Source organism: Triticum urartu, chromosome 4A (assembly GCF_056163025.1).
Source record: "Triticum urartu cultivar PI428250 chromosome 4A, HENAU_Tu73, whole genome shotgun sequence".
Lineage (NCBI taxonomy): Eukaryota > Viridiplantae > Streptophyta > Magnoliopsida > Poales > Poaceae > Triticum > Triticum urartu.
This window is the reverse complement of record NC_141876.1, coordinates 355,068,380-355,075,690: the sequence shown is the minus strand read 5'-3', so window position 1 is coordinate 355,075,690 and position 7,311 is coordinate 355,068,380. Positions and strand designations below refer to the sequence as shown.

General features: G+C 50.2%; 1 pseudogene; it reads right to left on the bottom strand.

Annotated features, from left to right (window-relative positions):
• Window positions 1-1,544: 1,544 nt before the first annotated feature.
• Window positions 1,545-2,839, bottom strand: LOC147975843 (uncharacterized; annotated as a pseudogene).
• Between the last annotated feature and the right edge of the window lie 4,472 nt (window positions 2,840-7,311).

The following is a 7,311-nucleotide window of genomic DNA, read 5'->3' as shown; positions in this document are numbered from 1 at the left end:
AGATGAACGGAGTGCATATTCGGATTCCTCTTATTTTTCTGATCATTTTTCACATATAAATTATTTTCATCTAAGTTATGGTTATTTTTCTATTAATTTTCAAAATTTTAACAATATTTCAGAATTTCTGCTTTTGTTTTAATTCAAGTTGACCAAGTCAATTCGACTGGTCAAATAGGTAGGGGTGGTCCACATGTCATATGCTGTACCTAAAATAAATAAAACTAACCTAATTAAATGGGACCCACATGTCATAGGGTAGCAACTAATTTAACTAGTACTAATTAGCCCCTAATCTAACCTACTCCTAATTAACTGGGTCGGCCATTGGCACAGCCGTGCCTCACGTTCAGTGGCTGTGCCACGGTTGTGTGGGCATGGTCAGCATGTATGGGCGCTAAGCAACAGCGGCCATGGCCATGAGCAGCAGCAGCAGCTATTTAAACCAATAAAGAGCCTAGCCAACTCTCCCTCACAGAGCTCCTTCGATTTCGTCACTTCTGGGCCGTTGTATGCTGGTCAAACAGTTCGTTGGCGTGCTCCTTCACGTTGGATCATCGCTGGCGTCGTTGCATTCTGTTTTGACTGGGCGGTGAAATCGCTGGGGCGAATGGCTTGTGGGCTCATGCTTCGTGCTGATAGGCTTGGTCAGTCATTTCTAGGTGGTGATGCAGCCTCTCCTCACACGCTGTGTGCGCGTCGCGTGATTCGCTCGTAGGAGACTGCATTTTGCTGTTCCCTCTTGTGTCTCGGCGGGTTGAACAGGAAAGAAAGGGGGTGGACCGACGCGTGCACACCCACCTCTGTGTTCTCATGTATGACCTGTGGATCAGGATGTTTGCTGGTCCTACATGTTAGTGTTTTTTTGAGGGGAGGTCCTACATGTTAGTTAGTGGGCTTATTTTCATCCATGTCGTTTCGTCCCGTCTGGGTTACGGAGAGTTGTTGGGCTGACCGATTCACAACGTTATGCCAGGGCAGGCTCCTAGGCCATGCCGCATCTCTTCCGTTGTACGTTTCCCTTTCTTCTGCGTCATTCGTTACCTTTTCTTTTGTCTCTCATTGACACCGAGCTTGGGCCCGTGGCCATATATGGTCCCGCTGGTCTGTGTGCCGGGCGGTTGGCTGCGTCGCGTCCCGTCGGTGGCTGCTTAGAGCAACTCTAGCAGACCTCGCATCCCGCCGTCCCGCAAAACACGTTTGCAGTTCGCACAAAACCGCTTTTTTGCGGGCCGGCTTGGACGGCCACAGATGCAGACCCCTCAAACGGACCTGTAAAAAAGCATATTCGCAGAATATGCTTTTTTATGGGTCGACTTTGCGGGGTCTGCTCTTTGCGCCGCTGCATCCCGCATCTCATCGGCCCGCAAATATTAAATCCAACATAATACAATAATCGAAAGCAAAACTTAATTATTCAAATCAAACATAATACAATAATCATCCACATTACAAATAATTATTCAAATCACCATAGCAAACTTAAATAATGCAATACAAAACTTGTCATGAATACAAATACAAATGAATTCAAAAATAAGTCACTATCCAGCCCTTTGCCAATGGTGCTCAATGAGATCCTCTTGAAGTTGAAAGTGGGTGTTTGCATTTTAAATCTCCTTGTATGTTTGAAGAAAAGCCCTAATTTGGTTAGGGTCTCTAGCTGGTTTGACACAACTACCCACATTATCATAGAAGAATTCCAAGTTCATTCCTCTCTCATCTTCAAGAATCATATTGTGCAGGATAACACAACATGTCATAATAATTTTTAAGGTTTTATTATCCCAAAATGAGCAGGACCACGGACAATGGCAAACCTAGATTGCAAAACATCGAATGCTCTTTCAATGTCTTTTCGGGCTGCCTCTTGCACCCTTGCAAATTCACATTGCTTTTTAGTTTTGGGTTCTTTGATGCTTTTGACAAATGTGCACCAAGGAGGGTATATACCATCTGCAAGATAGTACCCCTCTGTGTATTCATGCCCATTTATAGTGTAGTTGCAAGCAGGAGCATCACCACTAGCAAGCCTAGCAAACAAATGAGACCGTTGCAACACATTGATATCATTGAGAGTGCCCGGCATACCAAAAAAGCAATGCCAAATCCATAAATCCTCGGATGCTATGGCCTCTAGCACAATTGTTGCATTACGAGACTTGCCACAATACATTCCTTGCCATGCCTTGGGGCAATTTTTCCAAGTCCAATGCATACAATCAATGCTACCTAGCATGCCAGGCCAACCTCTCCTCTCATTAGTTGCCATCAATTTCTTTGTGTCATCTTCGTTGGTTGCCCGAAGATACTTAGGACCAAAGACACGGATGATCACCTTTGCAAATCTACGCATAGACTCAATTGTAGTATCTTCACCAATGCGAAGGTACTCATCGGCATAGTCAGCCGGAACACCATATGCAATCACCCGCATTGCCGCGAAGATTTTTGATATGCACTAAATCCCTTTAAGCCCGCATCATTTCCTTCTCTGAGTAAAATACCGACAATTTGCCTCACAAGCTGGAACAATTTTGACAAAGAGGGATCGGCGCATTCGGTACCTTCTCCGAAAGAGGTGCGGTGGATACGTTGGATTCCCCGCGAAGTAGTCTTGCATCAACATCTCGTTCCCAAGATGACGGTTCCGGGGAATGTAAAGACGCCCGACGGTCGATCCTCACCTCCTCTTCCGGTTCTCGTCTTCGTGCTCCTTCACGGCAAGTGCCATGACCAACGTTTGCTGCCGAAAGTTCGCAAGCATGGTCTTAACATCCGAGTCATTCGAATCAGACGAATCGGAGAGCAAGAACTTCTCACACGGGCTCAACTCCATCTACATGCGCACCGGTGCGTCAAATTAACTATACCGCTCGCAAAAATCACAAGAAAACGCACTAACCGGTGGCGGACGGGGCGGGTGATCATGGGTGGCGACGAGGAGGCGGGCCTGATGGTGGTCGATCCCCGGCGGCAGCAGCGACAAGGGCGGCTCTTCTCGCTGGATCGGGGGAGGGGCGTGCAGCGTCTCGGGGCGGGAGGGTGTGGGTGGCCCCGCAGACCGATTCCACCTGCAGATATGACCTGAAATCGCTGGCGGCGGGCGGGCGGAAGCAAGGGCGATCGACGGCGAAAGGAGGGGGGAAAGCGCGCGGGCTGAAATGTCCCTCCCGCCAACTGCTTCTCTGTGATGCAGGGCACCGCAGCCGGGAGGGGGAAACCCGAGTATTCCCGGGTTGGGATCGGGATTTTACCGTGCCTCTCAAATTTTTTTGCTGGCCGGGGTGGGATGCGGGGTCTGATCGGACAGGTTTTTCCGCCCCTATCCGCATTTTGGCAGTTATTTTGCGGGTCGGGGGCGGATGCGGGTGTCGGTGTCAAAACCGGCGGATCTCGGGTAGGGGGTCGCGAACTGTGCGTCTAAGGCGGATGGTAATAGGAGGCGGGGGACACAATGTTTACCCAGGTTTGGGCCCTCTCGATGGAGGTAATACCCTACGTCCTGCTTGATTGATCTTGATGATATGAGTATTACAAGAGTTGATCTACCACGAGATCGTAGAAGCTAAACCCTAGAAGCTAGCCTATGATTATGATTGTTGTTGTCCTACGGACTAAACCCTCCAGTTTATATAGACACCGGAGGGGGCTAGGGTTACACAGAGTCGGTTACAAGGGAGGAGATATACATATCCGAATTGCCAAGCTTGCCTTCCACGCAAAGGAGAGTCCCACCCGGACACGGGGCGAAGTTTTCAATCTTGTATCTTCATAATCCAACAGTCCGGCCAAAGTATATAGTCCGGCTGTCCGAGGACCCCCTAATCCAGGACTCCCTCAATAGCCCCTGAACCAGGCTTCAATGACGATGAGTCCGGCGTGCAGATCATCTTCGGCATTGCAAGGCGGGTTCCTTCTCCGAATACTCCATAGAAGATTTTGAACACAAAGATCGTGTCCGGCTCTGCAAAACAAATGCCACATACCACCGTAGAGAGTATAATATTTCCACAAATCTAATCTATTGATAACTTTTCATAACGTGACATCACGCCATGGCCCGGTCATTATTCGAACCGTTTTTCTCAACCAGCTGCTACACATATTGCGAGGCAGTTTTCTTGGCACGTCTTGTCAAAGCAGAGATCGTGTCCCCTTATCACATGATTCTCATCAATACAGGTGTGGGTAACCCAACCGCGCTTGCTGGTGTGACTCCTTGATTTTAGGCAAGTTCTAAATGGGCACGCGGAGGACGCTTGATATTCTCCCTCTTTATAAAGGGGCCAAGGCTTGTCCTTTTCTTCTCGCGCTCAATCCTTCCCCTCCCCCACCTCGAGTTCCAACACCCAAGGCTCAGGCTAAGCGCTTCGGACCTTCAACCATGTCCGGATCCAACCTTCAAGGTCGGTGGATGGCCTCCTCTGTCATAGAGGGGGACATCAAGAAGCTAAGGGAAGCCAGGTACCTGACCGCCGAAATCTCGCACATGCTTCCTGCTCAAGGGCAGGTCATCCCCACTCCCGAACTCAATGAGAGCGTCGTATTTGTTTCCCACTTCCTCCGAGGGTTAGGCTTTAGTCTTGATCCCTTTGTCAGAGGGCTCATGTTTTATTACGGGCTCGATTTCCATGATCTAGCCCCTGATTCCATCCTTCACATCTCGTCGTTTATCGTCGTGTGTGAGGCCTTCCTCCGCATCACCCCACACTTCGGCTTATGGCTCAAGACCTTCAATGTGAAGCCGAGGATGATCGATGGGCGACACACATAATGCAGAGGTGCCATAATAAGCAAAGGCGCCGATGCTCCATGGCTGAAGGGTTCCTTCCCGGAGGTGTCCAAGTTATGGCAGCGAGAGTGGTTTTACATCACAGCTCCCCGAAGTACCAAGTGGGTAGCCGCCCCCACTTTCCATCCGCCCCCCCGCCACAACTGGCGTCATGGGTCAGCAAGGGGCTGGACTGGGGGCCAGTAAATGACGTGCCGACATTGCAGAGTCGCATCCGAGATCTCCTCAGGAGGGATGTTAGTCTTGTCAAGGTAATGCAAGTTATGCTAGTTCGCCGGGTCCTGCCATGCCAACGTCGATCCCTCTGTATGTGGGAGTTCAAACCGGAAGGACCACGAACTATTCAGCAATTCTTCGGCATGACGCTAGAAGGGATGTATGGATTATTCTTCGGATCATGGATAAAGTGTCCAGACACCATCGAGGATGCGGGTCTAAACTGCAATCGTCCAGATACCCATGTAAGTAATTCTGTGCCGAACACGTTGTCTTTTCATTTGTCATAATATCATTCTGGAAAATTGCTCTTGGACAGGACTAGGTAAGAAAGGCGAAGATGATCAGGTGTTCGACCCCCCTTCCCCGAAGGCTCATCGGATCCTATACTAGCCAGGATGCTTGAGCACGCACTTTATCAGGCGCCATTAGGGGAAGATAAAGGGAGGGATAAAGAAGCCGAAAGCGGGCCTCACGCATTACTCATCCAAACCGAGGGAATTGGTATCTCCGCGAAGGAGGATAATCGAGGAGAAGAATCTAGAATCCTCTCTTCCCAAGGAAGGAAAAGGACCGCCTCTGACGACTCAGAAACGAATGTTTCTAAACGAGGGAAGAAGCCTTCGCCAGGGGGCCCTACCCCAGAGGGCGTCCTTACCGCACAGTGCCCGCAAGGGGGCCAGCCCTCCACCGAGCTGTAAGTGAATCAAGAGTACTTTTGGTAAATATATCCTGCTTTATCTCCAAGGACAATAACTGAGACATATATCTTGCAGTCCGGCTCGTAGACCTTCTCAACAGAGTTCGTCTTTGGGGGATCTTCTTCCGGAGATGATGGAGAGCGAAACGCCTCCCCCAGTCTCCCAGTCTCCTGGGGCAGACGACCCTGAGGTGTCATCACGGAGGATTTCTCCTGATCCGCCAGGGCCAGAAGGTAACCCTTCGGCCACCCGAAGTTCGGAGTATTCGGCTCCTAAGGAGAGCAGCAGAAAGAATCTGGGATTGTCCGGTGCACAACCGGACGTATTGATGGGTCTTCTGGAGCAAGCGGCTATCTCGGAGGAGCATCGTACTTTAATGGGTACGGTGGTTGAGAGGATCTCATCTGCCAAAAGTGGGTTGCATGAAGCTTTTACGAGCCTGCTAAGAGGCTTTGAGGTACGCAAAGTAATATATAAATTTTTTGATGGTACCACACATGCTAGGTGTGCTCTATACAGATAGTAGCCCCTGAGACTCTGGTTGCTGTCCGGAGGCGACAAACAGAGGATCATAGTCCCAGGTAATGATCGCACTGCTTTCATGTGCAGGCGGCTGACGGTCCGGTGGCTGGTCGGACTGCTGAATTTGCCGGACTTAGCCGGCAAATTGACGCGGCAGATGCTGACATCGCACTTGTGAACAAGTGGCTTGACGAGGCACAGGGTATGTATTTTCGGGTGGTCAACAAATATTAAGAGGAGCATGATGCTAGTATCTATAATATGTTGTGACTGCAGATGGAGCTGCCGCCATGGAGACCCTTCGGGCGGAACTTGCCCAGGCCAAGGAACAAGCTAGGAGGAGTGACGCGGCTGCCCTAAAGGCGACCGAAGAGTTAAGAGCCGAACAGGCTGCTCGTCGCCAGAGCGAAGATAAAATAGCCAAGATGGTTATTGAGCTGAAGGATGCCGCCGACCAGTATGAGCTTCTTGAAAAGGAAAGCCAAGCGAAAGCGGCGGACCTGGAGAAAACCATGGTAGCAGCCAAGGAGACCCGCTCTAAAATTAGAGCAGCGAAGGAGGAGCTTCGTCAAGCCGGAGATATCACGGCTGGGAAGCCCTTTTTGTTGCAGACATAGTTCGGAGATCCGAAGTGTGCCCCTCTGGATCAATTATGGAGTGCTGCAGACGCGTATTCGGACCTGGCAATGAGCGCTACTGATGCAACGGAGTTTTTCAAAGATCAAAAAGATCACGAAGTGGAAAAGTTGTTCTGGTCGCAGTTCAGTGCTCCAACGCGTCCGCTGCTGTTAAATGAGCAAATGGCTGAGTGGGCTGAGCTCCATAGGTTGTCCGGGCTTGCCATGAGGTCTACCGTGGATCATCTTTGGCCGGAAGGACCAAGGCCGAATAGTTATTTTGGTTTAGTGCAACGATTCCTTGGTGCTGTGCCGCATATCGACGCTGTAAAGAGGTCGGCGTGCATAGAGGGTGCGCGGATGGCTCTTGCCCGTGTTAAGACATACTGGGCAGAGATGGATGCCACCGCTATTGCAACCCGGGGTCCGGCCGTAGGCCAGGTCTCATCCGAACACTATT